Source organism: Ceratotherium simum, chromosome 8, assembly GCF_057802395.1.
Source record: "Ceratotherium simum simum isolate JZ-2026a chromosome 8, ASM5780239v1, whole genome shotgun sequence".
Taxonomy (NCBI): domain Eukaryota; kingdom Metazoa; phylum Chordata; class Mammalia; order Perissodactyla; family Rhinocerotidae; genus Ceratotherium; species Ceratotherium simum.
In genome coordinates, this window is record NC_141907.1 from 73,756,520 (window position 1) to 73,780,809 (window position 24,290).

Below are 24,290 nucleotides of genomic sequence, written 5' to 3' on the forward strand. Positions count from 1 at the left end.
ACTAGCTTCTCATAATTAGAGCAAAACAAGATATCTATAAAAAGTCATGACCTTTCCCTTGTAGACTTGTTGGTCAACCTCACAAAAGGGTCAGTACTGTACCTGTGAAATGCTAGACTGCTCTATCAGTCAATTATAACCTTAACATAAGAAACACAACACAGGGGGAAAATATAGAATACTGAGATCTTAGAAATGGCAAATTCCACTGGTGTAACATTAGGATTTATGGCAATATGTCACAATAACTGGTAGCACTGTGACTTGCTTCCAAAAATGTGCAATATGTTTGTGTTTACAGGGCTATAAGATTTTGGGAGGCAAATATAGAATTAACACATTTTGCAGCAAGAATTGACCTAATAATGATGATTTTTGTGACACTATTTATCAATAAGTGCCTCTAAGTTATAATAAAACTATGAAACAGAAAATGTTTCTCAATAGTCTAATTCAGAGATAGAGGTTTCACATATTTTGTGTTATTTTATTATCAAATACGCAATCTTATTGCTAATACCAACACACTCAACCAATCAAAAGAAAGTAATTAGCAATGTAAATCCAATAAATATTATGTATAGTGCATTTTATCAGGAATCATAGAATGTACAATGCTGTACAAGACACGGTCCCTTCACCCCAAGCAAGCTCAAGTCTAGATAGGTAATAGGAGATACGTAAAAGCGAATAAAACACAAGGTAGTAAATGTGATGCAGGGCAACAGGAAGGTAAATGTAAAATGCTCAGAATGGGATGCGATTACTTCTGGCTAGAGGAAACATCGTTAGAACCAGGTCTGAACGTTTTGATCAGACTGGGAACTTCAGGGAGAGGACACATCACGGACAAAAACAGTGGCGGGAAGTGATTTGTCTGGCTGGAAATAGGGTTTGGGGATAGATGAGTGCCCTGAAAGCTATCCAGTGGAGTTTAAACATTCAATAACTGTTCCGTGTATCGTGTGAGAAAGTTATATAGTACAAACTTTGTTTTGGGAAGAATGTTCTGGCGATGATGTGTGGAACAGTTTCGAAGGAAGAGAAGCCGAGATGGCTGTAGAGGATTAGTCACAGCAATAATCTGCAGAGAGCTGACGAGGTGACTAGAGGAAGGGGAGTGGAAATGGAGCAAAGGGATTGTTTTTGTGAGATACCGTAGAAGCTGAACGGACAGAATTTAGCAACTGTTGTTTAAAAACTGTGATAAGTCTGAGATTTTATTCTACTTACAAGGTAGCAAGTTAGCCTGCCACAGTTTTATGGATACTGGCCAAAGACACACGAGTCCTGGGTCAGAGACAAATGACTTTATTATTTATAAGAAAAGCAGTAGCCAGAGTATCATCATTTTCTTGAACTGATTCCCCAAGCCCCAATTCCCACAGGGAACTTCAGGTGACACCTACACAGCCAGTGGGTTGAAGAGGAATCCAGCTTAGGGAACCTGAATCTTTTATAATAGGCAGTAAACATGTCTTTCCTTTGCTCTAGAAAGATACATTATTTCTAACCAAGCTGCAAGCACACCTGCCCTTTGCTTTAGAGGGAGAAACTATTTCTACCTTCCAAGGTGTTTGCTATACAAAAATCCTTGAAATATAGTGTCAAACAAAAGGCAGTTAGTTCTTGCTTGCAAATTGTGCGGAAATGCAAGATCCTTGGTCTCCCAACACTGCTCGAATGTGGGCAGATGACACAAGGATAAGGGGTAAAAATAATTAGATTTTGAGTTTGAACGACCAGGAAGATGGGGACTATTATTATTAGCAATAGAGAAAAAGAGGATAAACTAGATTTTAGTGGCAATGTCATTTTTTTTTATGTTGAGTCTGACGTGCCTACATATACATACACACACACACATACACACACACACACACAGAAAATGAGACTCAAGTTCAGACTTCATAAATATAAATACAGTTTGAATATTTACTGCATAGAGGTATTTGAGGACATCATTAGAGTTCACAAAACTAAGAGAAACAGAGGCAAGTGAAGGAAAACAATATGGCATCACCTGAAGAACCTTCTCAGTTAGGAGGCAAGGCAGGGAAAAGAGTGAAAAGCAAAGGCAAAGTAAGAGATGGAAGATGAAAAACAGGAAGTAACAGTGTTTCAGAGGCTAAATGCAAAAATCTTTTACCAACAGATTGGTACTACTACTGGCAGTTTCAAGCACTGAAAAAAGAAAATGAGGAAGAGAGCCACCCAAGTGCGCTTTCAGTGCTAAGTATTTTATGCATGGGGGATACACACATGTTTAATAAATGTTTAAGTTTGTTGAATAGTCCAGAAAAAGATGGAAGAAGACAGATTTAAAGAGATAAAGGAATAAGTAAGACCATTGGAGGCCATGATGGTACACAAGATTTTGCTAAGTTGTGAGTAGACAAAGTTGTTGGCACAATGAGTTTTGAGGGTAACAATATTTGTGATGAGTAGGCTTTTCTGTTTTTATTTGTTTTGCTTTTCTTGTTGAAGAAATGAAGAGACTTGTTATTGATTTCAGTAGGAGTAGAGTTTCACGGTACAAGGCAGAGAGGGACTGGTTGATAGAGCAAGACCTTAAATGAGAGGGAAAGGGACAGAGTCAGAGGATGTGCTCTGTGGGAGGCGGGACACGCTAACTTGCAGTTACATCTCTAGAGGGAGACAGGAGAACTGAAAGGAGCCTGCAACATATAGTCTCTGTTTTCTCAGTAACATAGGTAATGAAATTATAAAGATGAAGGTTTTAGGACTAGGAAAGGCAGAGGAGAGAACTTCTATTTATTTATTGAATAATCTTGTGAAGTAGTTAATCATCCCATTTTATTGAGGATAAACATGAATGTCAGAGATGTATTTTTGCCTAAAGTCACAAAGATGATTAATAGTCAAGCTGGATTCAAAACCCTATCAGTCTTATGCTAAAGATAAGCTTTTAATTGCTATGGTGGGGTTGTCTTAAGGGAAGTGGAAATGTTTTATAACGGACATTCTGAAAAATAAGATAAAATATCAACTAGGAGGAAATACAGTAAGTGCTGAGAAGCAGTGAGGGCCAAGCAGAATCTGGGTATCACCACTTTATAGTTGAACCAACCAGCCCATATCCTGATTTTTCTTTAGCAGGCAAAGGATTTAGCCTAAGTCTTGCATCTTTCACACGGACTGAGTTCACTGTGAACTGTTTTACGGCAATAATCTAATAGTGTTCCACAGACACAGAGGAAAAAACCACCACTGCCTCAGAGAATTCTACCGCCAGAGTTTCCTCTAGGGTGACTTTCCAGGCCTCATAGGTACTTTGTAAACAAAGAATTTGGGTGGCCCGGTTATGTTACATTAACAAAAGCCAAGTGTAAATCACATATATAATACCATATACAAAACCACCTTCTATTCTACCAAATTCCTAAATCATAGAATCAAAAATTTTTAATAATTCCAAGTATTTGGAAACAAGAAAAAAGTCACTCTGACATAAAATTGACATATATGAAGGAGACTGTGCATAATGTGTTTTAAAATGAGATGAAAAAATTGAAATTTGATCTTTAAGATTAAAACCAATTCAGTACAAATCTATATTAATTATTCTGAATGAACGCTGTATTTGTTTTGCACATTTTTTCTATACAAACTTTGTTTCCTTACCTTCATTACAGATTCCTCTTGCTTTTGTTTAATTTTGATATCTCTGAATGTTAAGTCTAGGAAACTATTCAATCTTCTCTCCCCTAACTTTCCCAGTGCTGGCATTCTTCTTTTCAGCTGTGGCTTTCCTATGCCATTTTTCACAACTCCAACCATAATTTGATGTAGAGTACTGGTGCATCCCATCTCTATGGAAACCAAGATGTAGGCAACACAAGGACGATTTTATTAGAAAGTCCACTAGAGCAGAAGAGCCAGTGCACACAATTTACTTTCCTAGTGGACTCAGCAAATTTAACCTGGAAAAGAATGTCTGCCTCTGCTGAATTTTCGTAGGCAAGTGGAATATTTGAAAGCCACTGAATGTTCCAAACAAAACAAAATAAAAGCCAGGTGGTGGAACTGTTGTTGGTGTTCTCACGTGCTCATGCCTGGAAAATAGCAGGCTGGAGCTTCTCTATGATTGTTATTACGGCATAACAATTCCTGCCCAGATTTGACAATGCAATCATCCTAAACCTTTGTATCATCCTCATAGCATAATTATTATCAAGTATAAAATAACTATTTCTTCATAAGAAATTAAAAAAAAATCTCTGTGTGAATAGATAAAAGTGATTCTTGCCCATCGTTCCCTTTCCCCTGGGACAGGGGACTTAGCACATCAAAAGAATTCATTGAGTTCCTTGGAGCAAGTTTGAAAACCACAATGATCAAAAACATAAACACGTTACTTCAGGAAAAAGGCAGCATGATATAATAGAGTATCACTAGTTAAGAAACCTGAAGCCACTTCTAATGGACTGCTTATAAATTATTATAATTTGACAGATTATTTATATTTCATCTGCATACTTGTAAGATAAGACTTTCCAAATACATATTCTCACCCACTACACACAGGTGTTGCGAAAAAGTATTCAGTGAGTGTCTAAATGTGAAAGCTTAGACCTTCAGTTTTATTTTCTTCACTGCCTAGCACAGTAGGTATTGAATGAGTTAATAAATTAATGAATAAGATTGACATGGGTTAGTTTTAATAATATTCAGAAGAGAAATCATTTTCATAAAATATTTAAAGATGAACCTGCACATCCATTACCCCTTAATCTCTGTCTAACTGTCGTCCCAATTTCACTCTCAGCTATTCAGTGCCGGGTGTTAAGCACTGCTCTCCTCTGGTCCTCTCCTGAAATGGCACAGCTATTTCTGGCAGGTAAGACGACTGCCTTGTTAGTGTGAACACACACCACCCTGGAGTGCAAGGCACCTGAGAGAAAAGGCTGCCAAAATAGGGAAAGAACTCAGGAAAAAAGACAGGGCGCTGAAAATATAACATCTATGCATTTGTCTACATATATATATATATATATATATATATCAGTCATTTTAAAAAGAATATAAGGTATTTAGAAATACAATCTTGCCTCTGGCTATACTTAATACTGTGGCCACTTAATACAAAGCAGTGTCTTTGCTTGGTATCACAAAGGACGATTTAGAATTGTGAGCTCAGTCTCTGAGGACGGTTTATACACTCTATCTTGAGGCACACCAACGAGAGAGAGTTGATCATTTTCAGAAGACATTGCCATTATTCAAGTCAGTGAGAGTGCTGATGGAAGATTTCTTAACGATTTAGAAAGATCATGAGGGTGAGATGGCTTTTAACAAAAATAAATTATTTTTATGCGGTTTCTGACTGACTGAATTTATAAAGTCCAGAAACTCACCCAAAGGCTTAGCTTTTTTTTTTTATTGCAGTGGGAGAAAACTGAAGATTATTTGGACTATCAATTATGAAATGAAGCAAAAGAGAAGTTTTGCTAACAGGTGGTTTTAATATTCGTGAATATGATGGTTCAGTGTTTTCTCTGTTTCCCACAGCAAGACTGCTAATTAGTGATCATCTTTACCGATTGAACATATCATTGTCTGATACTATTTTTTTCTTTTCCAAGAGTTAATATCTTATTTTAAATGTTTTATTATTCCACTCCACATTTCTCTATTTATTTCTACCAAGCAAGTTAATTTTCTTTTCATTCAGTACTCTTATTCTCACTACAGTAGGCCCCCCTTATCCACGGGGGACACATTCCAAGACCCCCAGTGGATGCCTGAAACTGCAGATAGTACTGAACCCCATATATGCTATGTTTTTTCCTATACATACATACCTATGATAAAGATTAATTTATAAACTAGGCACAGTAAGAGATTAACAACTAATAATAAAACAGAACAATTATAACCATATACTGTAATAAAAGTCACCACAGTCTTAGCAACCTCAGCATACGATTTTTTTTCTTTCCTTCTTAAGTTGAGAACTTTCACCTTTTCACTTAAAGGAAGCACTTTATGCCTTCCTTGTGGCATATCTGAATTGCCAGCATCACTACTCTTGCACTTTGGGGCCATTAATAAGTAAAATAAGGGTTTCTTGAACACAGGCACTGTGATATTGTGACAGTCGATCTGATAACTAGGACAACTACTAAGTGACTAACAGGTGGGTTGTTTATACATTGTGGATAAGCTGGACAAAGGGATGATTCATGTCTCGGGTGGGACAGAGCTGGACAGCACAAGATTTCATCATGCTACTCAGAAGGGCGTGCAATTTAAATCCTATGAATTTTTATTTCTAGAATTTTCCATTTAATATTTTCAGACTGCAGTTGACTGCAGGTAACTAAAACCACAGAAAGCGAAACCGCAGATAAGGGGGGGACTACTGTATAGAATATTTAAAAGCCTGGCTAACTATCTTAAAATCCTCCAAATGTGAATTCAGCAATGTTTTGATTTCCAGGGATCCACCTGACATTAGGCCGACTTTGTGAAACACAAACATCAACATGAGAGAAAGATTTTTGTTAATAAAATGCCTGAATGAAAACGAGAGGTCAAATTTTGCAGGGTGTTTTGTGTCTTGAAAATCTTGCTGCTGTAATTATCTGGAGCCCTTGGCTAATTATTAAGGGACTCCTGCAATTGTCTCTTTTCTCTACATAGATCACCACGTTAATTAAGAGGAGATCACTGGAGACAGGTTGCTGTTCTGCATCTTTAAGTATTTTTAGTTCATTTTCAGAAGAAAAAATGCATTAAGAAAAAGGTTGTTTCTCAGCCAAATTTTCTGATATACAGATATTTTCAAAAAGATCTCTGGAATGTGCCTTAACAATCTTATTTCTGCACATTTTCTAAAAGGAGGCCATTATGAGTTTTGCACATTTGATAACCTGTAACGTTCAATCTGATTTCAATTGAACTAGTAAAAAAAATACGAATCAGGTGCTTGCTGCGATCAAGATGTTAAAGTTATATTTAAGCTATATCACAACTCTAAGGTGTGAAAGCTTAGTGAGACAAGAAGCAAACTGATAATTGATTATCCGGAGAGTGGTACAAATCTACCTAGAGGGGCCAATCTGGGTTAATGCAGTGATGGGAGAACCTGGCTTCTGGCTCCAGGAATGCCAACCAGAGTGTATCTGTCCCTAGACTTTGGAGGATGTCTTATTACCTTATGCTGCATTAAAATAAAAATACAAACAAAAGCAAGCAAACTGAGTGGTAAGAACTGCTTCAGTTTTCACACCAATTTCCTTAATTATCTTTTTCTAAGGCCAGCTCACATGCCCATGTAGGGGTGGAAGAACTTTTCCTCTACCCTCTAGGTTCTTCTGGCTGGTCTAAGAATTAAACTGACATGAGACAGAATAACAGGAGAAAATCAAACAAATTTAATAACATGTATACATGGAAGAAACCCAGGAAAACTGAGTAACTTGCCAAAATGGCCGAAGCCACCACCTTAAATACCATCTTTAGCTGAAGACAAAGGAGGATGTTGGGGGTAGTGGTTTGGGACTTCAAAGGGGAGGAAGGCAATTCACATGGAGATAGAAATGCAAATATTTGATAAACAAGTGTTTGCTGGGCCATGGTGCCTTCCTGTCTACCACACCTAGAGTTATCTATGGTGATAGCTCCTTCCTGGGACAGGTCTTCTATCTTAAATTCTTTTAGGCAGTTAGGGAGAAAGTCCAAGTTTCTTTCTGAGTCTTTTGTTCTTAAAAATAATCGAGCCAGAGACACATTTTAGGGTGGCAAATTCTGATCCCCAACACCCACTAGAAGAGAAAGGACCTGAAAGGAGTAACCTAAAAGTCTTCCTCATCACCCTATCCTGAGATCCTAGAACAGTGCACGCCCCTAGTAAATGCTTTGTAAATACTCATTGAATGACTGAACCTCTTCTGACTTCGTGCATGATATCCTCCATCAGAGTTAATCCCTCTCCTATGTGTTCCACTAAACACTTTCCACATGGATCTAGTGCAGCATAAACTGCCGTGTTTTGAGATTATTCGTATGCGTGAATGTCCTCTACTGGGTTGTGAGTTACTAAAAGGAGGGACAACATATTCATCTTTATCTTCTACAGTTCTTTGCCCAGTGCCTAGCAAATAATGCCAAATAAAAATGAAAAAAAAAAAAAAATTAATATGTACAAGACACCATTGGAGAAAACAGAAAATTAAGTTACTGAAAAGTTAATTCAATTGTTTTTAAGTACGAATCCCTCAGTGATTTATAGCAGAAAATAGGAGTCAGATCCAACTAAAAAGAAATACTATTGCCCCAAAAAGATATCACAATTTGTTGTATAATAGGAAAAAGGTTTGATATTAAATTTTATATCACATTTTGGTTTTCTTTTTAATTTATCTGCCTTTTCTGTAGAGCTAATTATAGAGCATTAAGACCAAGATGCATGGGCATGACCTGAGGTACTCACTACAAATGCAGATTCCCCAGCTCTGTCCCTTAACTACTTAATCAGAATTTGGGGGAGTTAACCAATAGGAATTTGAATTTTAAAAATAAGCTCTTTGTTGGTTGATTTATAGAGATTAAAAGTGAGTATCTGCTGTTGCTAAATTTTACAAATGCATTGGCTGGTAAGTCTCCTTTTTCTGAGAAAAAAACTTTTTCTCTGGGGAAAATAAAAAGGTAATCAGCTTTCTTGAGAGCACATGCTTCCAGAAAAACCCCAATCGCTGTGACTATCACCCAAGGCCGTGAGAGTGACTCCCATCCTCAGCCCTTACTCCCTTGCAGAAGAAGCTCCCAAATCCCATTACAGATGGTCCATTTTCTATCCCCATTGTTACCTATGGAATTCTTACAGCAGCTCAGGAATCTGGATACAGAAGGAATGCACAGAACTTAAAGTACTTAACAAAAAAGAGTGGTCTTTCAGAATTACAAAAAGTGAATGAGTATAAACAATGTTTAAACTGCAAATGTCTTGACTATAAATAATGGTAGGCTAGATAATGGTAGCTAATATTTTTTGAAGATACACTACATGTTAGATACTCCTCGGGGGCTTTACCATAACCTTAAGAGGTAGGTACTAGGATGAGGCCCACTCTATAGACATAACTAATTTACCCCAATTCCCTGAGCTTGTAGGAAATGGAACCAGGAGGCTTGGCTCCAGAAGCCATGCTCTGAACTACCAGGCCACGTTGCCTCTCAAAGCACATGTGGATGTATGTGGGTATGCGTTTAGTCATCTATGCATACCAGGGTGTTATTTATATTGAAACCGTCTACCAATGTTTACTTTAATGGTTGGAATTCCAGGCAAATAAGAAAATATTTGTACCCTCTAAACCATTAAGAATTTAGTGGATTTCGTTAACAGCCTGTATCCCTGTGTATTTCAGCAGTATATTTAAAGCGGAACAGGTGGAATTTTTAGAACTGTATGATTCAAACACAAGTACAAGCAATATTGAAGAAAAAAACTTTCTCCATTTAACATCTACTCATAAGTCTCTAGTTCCCTCTGAATTTGACTTTAAATCTTGCCACATTTCCACAAACCATTATCAAAAAGAAAAAGAAAAAAGATCGAATACAATGCAAGCGATTGTTATAGTACTGTTTTATTCCCCCATTCTCTCTCCCTAGAGCATATCACTTGCTCTAAAATTGTTTAATAAGTCTCTCAGCATGTTTGGTTTGGTTAATATACATATGCACAAATATGTAACCACGGGCCAACTAGGACCAGTTCAACTGACCCCACCTTATCCACAGAGTAATTAAGAGTCGTCTTTTAGGAACTAAGAGTCCCCCTTTGTTCAGTTCAGGCCGGTTGAGACCACCAACCCATCAACTGGGCCTGCACAAATGCTCAATAAGTGACCTTCTTGACACAAGGGGCTGAAAACTCCACCCTCAGATCATATTAACACCACCATTTTGTGAACATGCGTCCTATGAAAAGCCATGAAGCTTGACTGCGCTTGCTCAGATCATCGATTACCTCACTTCTCCTTACCTCCAATCATCTATATCCACACTTCGGACCACCCTGCCCTTCATCCCGTAAATTTTGCCCCAAGCCCTGGGTCAGGGAGACAGATCTGAGGCATATGCCTCCTGTCTCCTTGCAGATTGATCTCACAGTAAAGCAGTACTCTTTTCTCGAAGGCTGATGTTGTAATAATTGGCTCTCTATGTGCATTGGGCAAGAAAACCCCCACTTTGTGCAGTAACAAATACATGAGTAAATACACATACGCACACACACACATCGTAGACTAGAGGTGGTTTTGGGGGCGTATGTGATGTCTCTATTGTTATCATATAGAAGTTTCATAACACTCCCACTCATGAGAAAAATTATGAAAAACTTGAGAAAAAAGAGGATTACTACATGTCCTTTAAATGTTATTTTTAATAGGTCACCCAATGATTATTAAATTTCTAAGAAAAAACATCTGAGTTAGACTTTGCTATTAAATATTTGATTAGAGTCCAAACACGTTGAAGGTGTATGTTAAACTGTAGATTTCTGTCCAATAGAAAACATAATTCCAAAGGTTTCAGTTCATTGGCCAGTAAAGTGTTAACCAGTTCTGTCTATATTAGCCAATTCATTTCAGAATTCCTTTGACTCACTGTTTCTACAAATCTTTATTCTTCAAATTCTCCTTTGAACCAGTCTTATCAGCTTACTGGTTCCTATATTAATTGGTTGAATAAAATCTTTGACATGTATTCATTTTATTTTTGTATGAAAGTTATTTTTACTTTTTGAAAACTATACTTTAACACACTATAGAAAGACCAATTTGCTAGGTTCAGCTGAAGCATTGTTGAATCATTTTTCTTCTTTTAGTTTTAACATTCTATATAATTTTTAGAAATTGTTTTAGGCCCATATTTATAGTCTACCTAAGTAGTAATAACCTGTCATGTAATGTAGGTAAGTAAACTTCCTTGACAACTTTCATACTAAAAAGGTAAATACATTAAAAAAAAAATTAAGAGGGGGCCAACCCGGTGGCATAAGCGGTTAAGTGTGCGCGCTCTGCTGCGGCAGCCCGGGGTTTGCCAGTTTGGATCCTGGGTGCGCACTGACACACTGCATGGCAAGCCATGCTGTGGTGGCATCCCATATTAAAGTGGAGAAGAATGGGCACAGATGTTAGCCCTGGGCCAGTCTTCCTCAGCAAAAAAAAAAAAAAAAGAGAGATGAGGATTGGCAGATGTTAGCACAGGGCTGATCTCACACAAAAAAAACAAAAAACTATTTTTCAGATTTCTAAGCCATACTCAATCGAATGCCCCTGTAATAGAAACTCAACAAGATTATGTAGATTTTTTTTAAACACATATCCCCTGGGGTGTTGCTATAAATCGTTTTTATAAACTATATTGTCTCTTCATTTCCCTTTTTATTTGGAATGTATTACATACTTTGGTGATTTCAGAGAAAGCATGTATCTTAACCCAAGCCTCTTTTCTGGAGAGTACAAGATAGTATGCCAAAATCTTAACAAGAATAATGGCTACCCATCCAATCAAGTGACCTCAGAAGGATAAATGCCAGCAGATCAAAAGCAATGAAGAAGTCCAACCATTGAGGAAGCCCTGGGGAAGTGGCTGCTTCATTTCCCTTCTTGAAAGCTTTTCATATAGAACATCTGCCCACTCTCCTACAGAGATGAGGTTAACTCCCTAGACAACTACTCATTCTCTTCCTTACCTCCCCAGTCTACATACAAGCCCAAAGAGATTAATTAACACGTGTTCCAGGAAGAAACACAGACAATAGCATCCGATATCGGAATAGTCCTTTGTGAATAAGTATAAAACTAATGGAGGAGGAGAGAGATATTTGGAGAAAGGAAAAAAGCATTGGACTTTATTGCTTAATGCCAAAATTAATTGGTATATGTAGTAACAGTATGAACAAAACACTTGAAAAAAAATAAAAGTATGAACAAAACAATGAAATTTTGAACTGAGTGTCTACTGTATTTGTGGCAATGGTCTGTTATCTTAAGAGGCTAACTTAAAATAAAAATTATACCTAAAACATCTACTATTATAGCATGCTCTGAGGATCTGAGGATCTTCAACAAATGGATGGTTGTGATGTTACAGGCAGACACATAAAGGCACAAACAGAATGAGATTCAAGTATAGTATGAGTCTTTTTATATAACTTATAAATATAGTTTATTTTTTCAAAACAAAATACAGTCAGACTTAAAATCTCTCTCCTCTGGGATTGTTACTTGACAATTTAAATTCAAGATTCCTTGTTTTTTGAAGAAATCTATGACAGCAAGTGCTTTTGAGAACTTGGCTGAATCTGAGTCCATTTCAATAAGTAAATTCCACATTCACTTTTGAGCGATGACTTGGGAAGCTGTCAAGACCTACCAGTTACCATTTATGTATAGAGTTAATTTCTTCAAAGAAACTAAAAGGGTTTCATGGACATTATCTAGCAATGCTTTCTCACAGCATTCTAGGAAGATAAAAAACATGCATGCATTAACTCAATAGGTATTGAGATGTTTCTCATTAGTGAGTTGCATCCATGCAATAAATCCCACCTTTAGCAACATTCCCCAATAAACCTGGCTATTTATAAACTCATGCATATGCAAATTTATATTAAAATTTAAAATAATGAATGTTTTAACATTGTGAAAATGGATATACATGCATTTTTTGGCCAAAATCACCATCACAGTTCCATTGTTGTTGTTCTTTTTTTTTTTTGCTTTGTTTCTTGCATATTTTTGGTTACAAATCATAAATGACATAAATAGGACAATGTTAGTCCCCTTCATATAAAACTTCAATATCTTGCCACAAGCCTATACATAAAATCTAGACTTTGTACTATCACTTATAAAGTTTCTATCTACAGCCTCCATCTCTAAGTATCTCTGGCATTCACTACATTCTAGCTACTTTGGCCTCTTTTCCGCCTTCAAACACACCAGAGTCTGATTCTCCCCTCCTCAGGGCTTTACATATGAGCTTGTTCTGCCTTGGATGTGTCTGTCCCACATTCTAATCACCCCATCCCCAAAATTCTCTCTCTCATCACACGGTTGACCCTTTCTCACCCTCTGATCTCAATTTAAATGTATAAACTTTTACCTTATGCATATATGAATATATGTATACATGTATAGCATGAATATACATATATACGTATAGTATATACATATGTATACATACATATATATATTAGGTTATACAGATCTTCCTATATAAACTTCCCATAAACTGGATCATCTGGCTGCATCTAAATGGCTAATAGGTTTTTGTTCTCATTACATGCTCTCTGTGCATCTCTTTTACGATGCTTTGCTTGGAAATGAGAGGAAGGTGGTCTCAGAGAATGGAAGTACTGGTATAGAGGTGCAAGAGGGGAAATAGTGTCTGTTCCCCAGCCCAGCTCTAGGGATCTTAAGGAGATGGAGAGAGAAAACTGCAGCAAATGCTGAGGCACTGTTTTGATTGAGGTAATTGGGGTGCTCACGGCACAAGAAGCAAGGTCACTGGCAAGGGTGGCAGTGGCATGATTTCTCCCTTAGAAACTTGAGGGCAGCAGGTTTCAAAGATGAAAGCAAAGCAGATGCAAGTAGGCAGACTTGTTCTTGAGCATATGTAAGAGACCCTTGGAATTGCAATAAATCACTGGGGAGACTGTGAGAGGAAGCCTGGGCCCTGCAGCTGGAGTTCTGCAATGGAGGGAATCATGTTTATCCTCAGGCTGTTAGGTCTGAAGATACTTAGGTTAAGTAAATGACCCCCGTGATGGTAACAGTCAGTGATTATCAGCAGTTACAGACCTGTCTCTATACTAAACTGGATAACAGCATTCAGGAATGATCAAAAGCCACAAATCCATCCCAATGTCTTGTCACGCACCCATGTAATGCTTTTCTCTTTCCTCATAGCTACTTAGTGGATACTGGCAAGCTGTCAATTAGACAAACAAAGTGAGAATAAATGTTGCTTCCCAAATTTAAGGTGAATCATCAGTCAGACTTGGTATTTTCAGGGAATTTAGTCTGTTTTCTAACTGGCTTTATTTTAGCACAGCCATAAATCTAGCTGTAATTAGTCTCTAACTCCAATGACTCAATACATTTAAGCATTTCATTTGACTTTCAACCGTAAAAAATTGCAACTGATTAGACAATACTAATATGCTCTCACTCTCATACATACGATGCTGTCAGTACAACATATGCTTTTGGTATCTGTTTTTCTTCTTGTGATATTGATGGATTACCATGAACCATCTTATCTCTCTTCTAGCCCTTTATGGGTCTAGTGGGATGCATTTGAGAGGCAAGTGAATATGGTCAGGTTTGTGGTCTGTGGTTAGATTTTTTCCCCCAATATGAAACAAATTAGCTTGTATGGAAATTGAACAGAGCATGGGAAAAAAAATTTTTTTAATAAATTTACCTACTTGAAACATCACCTCAGTCAATGAAGAAACTATATATGTTCTTAACCGACAAAGATGATTTTTTACTGAGATAACAGGCAAATTGCTGTTTTAATCACTAGGATTAGCATTTAAAACAGATAGGTGAACATTTACTTTTTAATCTGGAAACAAGTGAAAGCAAATAATATTTTATATTTAAGTCACATTTCACATGTTTTAAAATGAATAGTCAATGTTTTTAAACTTTAAACATGTATTTGATATTCATAGGTATTTCTGCACATGATCAAGATTTTCATTTCTTCAAGGATTTTTATTCACCCAGAATCAAAATAACAAGGCTTTATAAGGTTTCATCAAGTGCTAATTTAACATCTAAGTTCTTACCAAATTAACTTGTAAAAGAGATAATAGTGAAATTTAAAGGAAGAGTCACCATCTGTGGACAGCTCCATTTTCAGATTCCAAGAAAACTATTAAAACATTTATAGCACTGAGAGTGAATCAGACGGTTTGTGTACTTGCTTGTGTGGCCATATTGTATAGCAGTGGGGGGTTTAGAGTAACAAGGTTCAGTCATCCGTTTAGTCTCCAGTTGGAGCTCAGGCAACTGAAATTTATGGTTATGATGATAAATTTTAAAAAACGATGCACTATTTGTAGACCCATGTCAAAAATTTTCAGTGGAACTAAAAGTTGTCTATTTTGAAAATAAAAAGGCACAAATTTACAAATGCAAAAGAAATTGGAAGATTTTGAATGCTTGCTTTCAGTATAATTATCATAAAATGTAAATAGAAAATAACATTTTTTAATATTATATTTATTATATTATCATTTAATCAGTTCTAAGGCAAATATCTGAATTTTTTTATAAAACCTCCACAAAGTATACTCTATCTGACCACAGGATAAAATTTTTATGATTATTAGAAAGGGAAAAGTGTGAACACTTAGATAATTTTCATAATTTTAATTAAATACATTTAATAGAAAAGGAAATCTTATTTTACCATTAGTTTGAAATCTTAAATACATACATGACTCCAAAACATGCAATATTAATTTGTCCTGAAAATAAGAGCTTTAAAGAATTTAAGCTTAAAAATTTTCCTAAATGCTTTGTGAGACTTAAGACAAAATATAGTCCTTCAGAGCTCCTGACAAACGGGACAGAAAAGAAGCAAAGATGTTTATAGAGTTCAGGGGAAGTTGCAAGATGCCCTTTGTTAAATATTCCTTAAATTTTTAAAGAGTAAATGGCAGATACTTTTCCAAGGAGCCTGCAAAATTGCTAAAATTAAATGTTTGGATATAAATGTGGAACGCAGAGTTAGCTACCCTATTTTTAATTCAATATTTTCAAAGGCAAAGTAAAAGCAACTATTTTTTTTTAAAGTCCTCAATTCTAGACAAACATTATAGGAAACCTAGATATATAATACATTTTAAAAGGGATAGATGACACACAATATAAAAATAAGCATATTTACAAATAACATACTTGTTTTTGTTTTAAGTGTAGTTGTCTGGAATTTTCAATACCCTCACCTCCTTTTGACTAGTTTTATCCTGACATTCAGCAAATAGGTAAGCAAAAACAAGTGGAACAATTGGGGAAAAAAAAAACATTAAATAAATGAGTATCTGATAACCTAAACAATAGTAATGTCAGATAGAAATTTTATGCATTATTTGGACTCATAAACTGTCTAATGTTCTAAACATAATAGTTTATTCAACTAATTGCAGCTGTCATCATTAGAGGCTATTAGCAACTCAAAATAATGAATTAGACCCAAATAAAGGGTGCTTTTGTATAGACATTTGTTCTTACTGCTAGTCATTTATTCTCCAAATATCTTTTAGGCATCAGTTACAAAGATGGCCAGAAATATAAATTCTGTGTATATAATAAAGAGAGTCAGGTAGTCATTCAATAAAATCAGGTTTATAATACCAGAAAAAGACTTATCTTGAGGCTAAGGCGATATGGACTGGACAATATATTTCTTGTTGGAACCATTTCAGCCAGTAGTCCTTACACACTTCACACACATTTATACTGGGGGTTTGGTTTATTATTTCTCTTCACCGCTAATCTCTTTAATCTCTTAAGCACAAGTATACATACTTGCAGCAATATCTCTACATAAGACATTTTGATGAAATGAGAAAGATGAAAATACAGATGTTTATTCCAGAGATGCTGAAATGGTTTATTAAAAATTCTATGACTATAAAGAATACATGCATAATGTAATATATCAGGAAAGAACAACGTTATCTCTAAATAAAAACAATATGTGTATGTTTTGACAGGTTGGAATTCACTGTTCAGTGTCACTTTTTAAGGTGTACTTGACCCACAACTAACAGCTTTGCCTTGAAATAGCCTTTAAAACAATGTCTGTTTGGGGATGGCCCAGTGGTGTAGTGGTTAAGTTCACATGCTCCACTTTGACGGCCTGGGGTTTGCCAGTTCAGATCCCGGGCGCAGACCTACACACCGCTTATCAAGCCATGCTGTGGCAGGCGTCCCATATAAAGTAGAGGGAGATGGGCATGGATGTTAGCCCAGGGCCAATCTTCCTCAGCAAAAAGAGGAGGATTGGCAACAGATGTTAGCTCAGGGCTACAGGGCTAATCTTCCTCACCAAAAAACAAACAACAACGGAAAAACAATGTCTGTTTTAATGCAATGAATCCTGACAAGGAATTTGTTGGAGCTGACCACGGCACCTCTTTATAGTCAAAATGTTTATGAGAGGGAAGGAAGATTTGAAATTTGGGCATTAGGGGTTTGCTATGATAGTTACTCTAAAGAGTTCACTTCAAAATTGAGTTTGTCAATTCTACCATCAAATATTATAAAACATGAGGTAAAGATAAACGTTAGGTAATTTAAAAACTACAATTAAATTTATTTCAGAAAACTGCTAATTTCCTAATATACACACTGTTTTCAGTGTCTTTGATAATGTAATCTCTGTCAGTGTGACCAGCAGATGATGAGCAGGTGGTCTGTGTGATATTATCAATTACACAGTCAGAAATCAAAGTCTTTCTTTTCATTTTATAAGCTGTTTGGAAAGAAGGTGTATGTGTGTATGTGTGTACAACGGGGAGCGAGAGGAAATTAACTTGTAAGCCATTATCTGATGCAAAAACAGACATTTACTAAGTCATCTATGAGGAGATGGTTCAATAATAGCTAAGCATTCATATAAATCTTCAGGGACCTGGGTTCTCTCGTGTGTGACAGAACACTCATCTTAACTGCCAGCACTCCTATTTAAAAAGACCACATTCGGCAAACGGCTCTGGTGTTTTGAGTTCTGCTCAGTGAACAGGTTTGTTTTCAATCTGATTAACATTATCTGAGGACTATAAAATGACCTTCAATTAAAATCCCTTTTAAATTTTGTCTATGTGAGCCCCACCAAGAATGGTCTTTGGCTGTACTTTAAAAATGATCTTTAAAACATTCCAAGAAGATTATGAAAGTGATGTCTTGAAGCTATGGAAAATAACCACTGTTCAATGCTGTTCCGTGCAACACTTAATAACACTGTATGAGAAGACAAAGGTTTATCCCAGAAAAAGAATGTTATCTAGCCACCAGAATCCAAGTGGATTTAGCAGAAGTGAGCAATACGTAAAACAGATTTGTGGTGAAAAACAGTGATGCTCAAATGCAGAGGCTAAGGTTCTCCCTCAATTCCTTTCCATCTTCCTTTCCTGTCTAATCTGTCTGATATCTAATCTCTTTATAACCCTGTATGTGAAAAAAGTTCCTGTTACAGAATTTTTAGACATACATTGCAAATTTCTCTAATTATGCTTGTGTAATCACAAACTCTTCACCAGGCTACATCAGCTTCTCTGCCTACACGTCCGTTGGTTTTGTGGATTCTGGAGTAATTTCCACTGGGAATGGCTCCCCCATTTAGGGCCCCTGGAAATAAATAATGCTGAATTACCTGGGACACTATATATTCTCATGGAGGAAGAAAATCTGATCAATAATCCTTCTTTTGAAAAATCCTATATAGAAACCTTTATAGAAAAAAAGCCATGTTATTTACTTTGGCATTCTTTTTACGAGAGGAAAAAGACAAAGGTTATATCCGCACAGAGGGAACAATCTAAATTACAGACACATTTCTTCATATATTTCCAGACCTGTGACTGAACTCATTCTTTTTAAAAAAAATGCCTTCACTTATAATACAGCCCCTCTCTTATATAACAAGATATTTTTATACACGTATACTATCATCATTTTCATTATTATAGTTACACATATCTTCCATTTACCCTTTAACCCTATTTTATTTATTTGGTATAATTGTATTTATTGTCATTAATAAAAAATGTAGATACAATCTACCAGCATTAGGCAGGAAATATTTAAGAGATCTTAAACTCTTTTACGCCAAGAAAGACAGTAGTTTGCCAAGAACCACAAGCTTTTAAACTTAACTTTGATCTCTACCAGCTGCAGGTTCAGAAGAGGGCTGTTGGAAGTGAAGCGATGGTAAATGAATAGGTCAGTCGATTGCCTGGTGGGTTATTCTTCATGGCACTTTATCTAGAATATTTGCCTGTCCTCGTAAAGCCATAGTAGACAATCACCACGAACCTGAATAGGCACAGCCAGTCACTATCCTGAGGTCGAGTGGGTATGAGTCTTAGGAACAGAGGACTAGACGTGTTTCTGAACAGTATGGTCACAGGGGCAGGAACGAGAGTGGCAAGTAGACTGGACGTGTGTCTAGATATGGTTTGGAGCCAAAGGACAGTTATGAGAGGGTGCTCCTAAAATGACACCTACTATTTAGGCCCTGGGTCAAGAGAGCCTATAATTATATATCTACTATATTTACATAGCACTCATTCATCAGAGAGCTCTTCCAAAAAAAGAGATGACAGCACATGAAAAATAAATTCCACTTGTTTCCCAGCCCCAAAGTACAGAAAACTTGGCATGAGATATTTCCCAGCTAAAAACTAATATATTCTAGCATCAGCTTGAATTTCTCAAATATTCATTTTCTGCTACAACAAAGTGACAAAGCCATTTGTATTTCATGCACATTTGTTACATCTTATTCTTTGTTTTTCATTTAGATAAATAGGACTTTAATGCCCTAGGTACTACAGGAGATCCCAAAGCTCAGAAAATCACTAACGAGAATGAAGGAATTAGCCATCATGAAGGCTGAAGCAGGCAGCTACTACGCAGCAATGCTCAGAGCTCAGGTAACAGTGACATCAGTGTAGCAGCTGCTCAATGAGCTTTATTGGAACCTGAGCCTCACATCCTAAATCTGAAATAGCTATTCTTAATAAGGGTGGGAACTTTATGCCTTGAAGAAAAAAACAGTCGTCAAACATCATTTTTAAATGAGTTAACTCTTTGCCTTTTCTCAGACCTTTTCTCTTCATTCTCTTCTTAGTATCTTCAACAGTATTTCAAGGATAAGCCTACATAACAGTGTAAACTGAAGGCTAAGTACTATGCCTCACACATTGTAGGCACTCGACAAATATTTGTTCATTAAATGAATAAAACAAGTTTGAATGGGAAATTATATTGTTGAATTTAAAATGGGTTTAGACGTAATCTCTAAGTTAGCTGAATGATGTAGAGTTAGGACACTGATATATTTTCACTACTAAATTTCATATTATTCATTAAGGTAAGGTGGTGCTGGCAAGTTACAGAGTTGATAGATACGTTATCTATAACTTCTAATATACCCAGAGAACAGGAGTTTTCCTAACATACAACTTTTAAAATATAAATTCTACAACATTTAAAGCTGTAACACTTTTGATTAGTCTTTTAAGGAACTTCAGATCAATATTTGCTTTCCATAAGGAAAAGCCAATTAATGTGCACAATACAACAAAATTTAGTACATATAAATCATATATACTACTGCAAGAAATCTGTAAGAGTGAAATTATGATTATAAAAATGAACAGACTCAAACAAATGAATACATTTTTCAATAAAGCTTCTAGGTACCAAGGAACAGTCAACTTTAAAAATCCTGCTACGTAAAATCAAATGGAAAAATGTAAAAGACCAAAAGCTGTGGTTAGTAATATAATTGCTGCCTAACCATAAACTAATTTATTGTAACAGCTATCCTGGAACCTGTATGTTCTCTCTCTCACACTTAGCTAAAGAATATTCATATACATCTTACTACGTAGAGCTATCTTAAACAAGATCATACCCTTGAGGAAAAAGGAAATGGAAAGATATGAAAGTTCTCCCTTATTTCTAATCCCAACAGACATTATTTCATTGATATTAGATTACTGTATAAATTCACATATAATATGAATATTCCTTGTAGCTCAGTTTTACTGACAATCAAATTGCACAAATCATTTTTGGCCTATGTGGTATCAGAGAGATTGTACTGTTAATTGGCATCATTAAGTAACATTTTGAAATTATGATGAGCTTAAACGTACTAGCTGAAGGCTTGATTGGACATTGATAAATCATGTATTTGATCTCTAAAGAGATGAAATTCAGGGGGCCGGCCCGGTGGCACAAGCAGTTAAGTGCGCGCGCTCCGCTGCCGCGGCCCGGGGTTCACCTGTTCAGATCCGAGAGTGCACCGACGCACCTCTTGTCAGGTTATGCTGTGGCGGCATCCCACATAAAGTGGAGGAAGATGGGCATGGATGTTAGCCCAGGGCCAGTCTTCCTCAGCAAAAGAGCAGGATTGGCAGATGTTAGCTCAGGGCCGATCTTCCTCACAAAAAAACAAAAGAGATGAAATTCATCTCTTAACAGGCTTTATCCTTATGTCACCTTTCACAAATTTGGAATCCATCTCTTTTAATTTGCAAACTTTATTTTATATTGGAAACTTAACCTATAATTTAATAATTTAAGGATGATTTGAAATGCAATGCTACTCACGGCTGCCTCTTATCTCCTGGTTTCTTATAGATTCTTTGTTAGGGATAAGAATTATGTGGAAACCAGATGCTTCAGTCGCCCTAATTTTTAAGTTCCAAATTTCTCATTGCCATTTTGGCAAAAAAGGCCAAAAAACATGATTGGCCTTTCTGATCTGTCTTTCCCCTACACCGGTTCCTGCAAGACCAGGGCTTCATTCTTCCTGCTATTGCAGGTTTGCACTTTGCAGTCGTCTTTTATTTTTCCATCACTATCTTCAAATGTCCTATAGCCAATTCTTTCTAGGTCATTCTCTAACCTCTATTTTATAGCTATATATCTATATCAGAATATTTTAAACATGGATATAAAGTCAATAGTCTTCCCTTCATAACAATAACCACCACTGAACTTGCAATTGTTATGCTAAACATTTATTTAGCACTTAGCAAGTGTACTATGCTAAACACTTTATTTAAATCCTGTGAAGTAGGGGTAATTTTTATCCTCATCTCACACAAGAAATTGAGGCACATGAAGATTAAGGCATCTTGCCCAAGGTCTCATAGTTGGCAAATTTGACAGTAAAGACCAATCTTTCAAGCACTATACTATAAGGCTTCCTGTATTTTCACTATAACCTTTTATTGCATGGTCTTTACATCTGGGATCTTCCACTTCAAATTTATTTATCACACAGTCATGACACTCGGTTTTCTCTTGCCTCGGAAGCCAACTGGTAGGAAATCAGTCTGCAGAAGAAAATAAAGCTAGGCCATAGAGTACCTGGATGTGTTAATAAGAGATTTGGACTTTATTTTGCATGGGGTGGGAAATCACTGAAGGACTGTAGCTGGGGATATGCAGAATTGCATGTGAAGAGCTCTAACTGGAGCCTAGGGGAGACATGAGGAGGCCCTGAACTACGTTAATATTGATAAGCTTAGGAGGAGAGACAGAATCAGAAAATATTTGGAAAGTGAAATTTCTAGACCCAGTGATTGACTGGCTGGAGGGATGAGAGGGAGTTGTTGACTGCTACATCTCAAACTCTTAGGACTATCACTGTAACTGCACTAGAAGAGTGGTTTGCCTCCTGCTCTCAGTCCCGCTCTCAGCCTGGACTGAGCCCTCCCAGTGGCTGCTTCCCCAAGCAATAGAACACTGACTTCCCAGTCACTCAACATATCTGGATCATAGAAAGAGAAAATAATGAAGTCTGAGGCTGTCAGGCTGTGACTGAACAGGTGGCCTGTTATTGGTGTATATCTCAGTCATTAACAGATTTGTTTCAAACAATGTTCTTTATAACAAAAATCTCGTCAAAAATAGCACTTAAATGGTTCCTTTTATTTCCAGGTAAAACTCTTACTTGGCACTGTAGCAGCATTCAGTGCACCATGGATGCTTATCAAATTTAGATGACTATCATGGCTATGCCTCTATAACTTAAGGGGATCCATAACTTTCTTATACACACACACTATATAATTAAAATCGTGATTTGCAAGACAGTTACATATTTGCAAAAATTAAATAGGTGTCATAACTCTTTACCTCTATTACTTCAGCAGAAAAGCTAATTTTAAAATGCATCTTTCTTAGATTTATCTATGAAATCCTGTGACAAGCCATGCTCCATAGCAGACAGGTTAGCCCAGGTTGGGGGGCCTCTGGAGTCACATAATGCTCAAGTAAGTCTACACAATATCAAGGGATCAGGTATGAAGCAAAATGAACTAAATCAGCGTGCAAAACAATGCATTAATATAAGAAAACTTCCTCAGAAAATTATGTACATGAATATATTTGTCTATGTGCAACCATAGAAAAATTGCTGAAAGGGTACACCCAAAACTTTTAACAGTAGTTTTATTAGGATGAAATATGTATTTTGGATGAAAATATAGTTTATTTTAAGAAATGGTTTTGATGAGAAGACGACAAAAAGATTTTCATTTTTTTTTACCTCATATGTTTATGGTTTGGGGAGGGGGAAGCAGAAGAAAATTTAAGAAAAGGCAGATCAAGGCAGGGACTAGCACAGAGCATGGCAGACAGTAGGTGCTTCATGAATAGCTGGTGAAGGAAGAATGCAAGTCAGGGTAGGGTAGCACAAACTGACTTGACAAGGTGCTCTGTCTAAGTAGTGGCTTTGACTCTGGTTCCTGACTTGGAATATTTTATTCCCAGGAAGCACAGGCCTATGTAATAAAAATCCACCACACACACACACACAATTCCCTGGACTTAAAAATACCTCTACTTGGGGGCCGGCCCCGTGGCTTAGTGGTTAAGTGCGTGCACTCCACTACTGGTGGCCCAGTTTCGGATCCTGGGCGCGCACCAACACACCGCTTGTCCGGCCACGCTGAGGCGGCGTCCCATATACAGCAACTAGAAGGATATGCAACTATAACATACAACTATCTACCGGGGCTTTGGGGAGAAAAAGGGGAAAAAAAATAAGGAGGAAGATTGGCAATAGATGTTAGCTCAGGGCCGGTCTTTCTCAGCAAAAAGAGGAGGATTGGCATGGATGTTAGCTCAGGGCTGATCTTCCTCAGAAAAAAGAAAAAAAAGAAAGAAAACCTCTACAAGTTACAACAATTTGGACTGCTTAGCAGGGTCAATTGCTTTCACTTAACCAGGCACCTGGGCTGAATCAGATTTTGGGGCTGGAGGTGGAGGGCATCTACCTCCTCCAGCAAACCTTCTGCAGCCAAATGAAAGACTCTACCTCTCCCCCATCTCAAGACGGAGGCAAGAAGCCTGACACCCGGGGGTAAGGACTCAGATATGCTTTCTCATTTGAAGCTGGAGTTGAACTGTCTTGTCCTAAAAGCACATGCCCAGACTCCAGAAAAGCTCTCTTAAATAGACCTGTAATTTCTCCATTTCTGTCAC

The 24,290-nt window shown here is 36.9% G+C and overlaps 1 protein-coding gene across 1 annotated transcript in view; it reads right to left on the minus strand.

Annotated features, from left to right (window-relative positions):
• SNCA (synuclein alpha) overlaps positions 1–24,290 on the minus strand; it is a 119,441-nt gene that overhangs the window by 19,169 nt on the left and 75,982 nt on the right. The gene's annotated exons all lie outside the window — the stretch shown is intronic.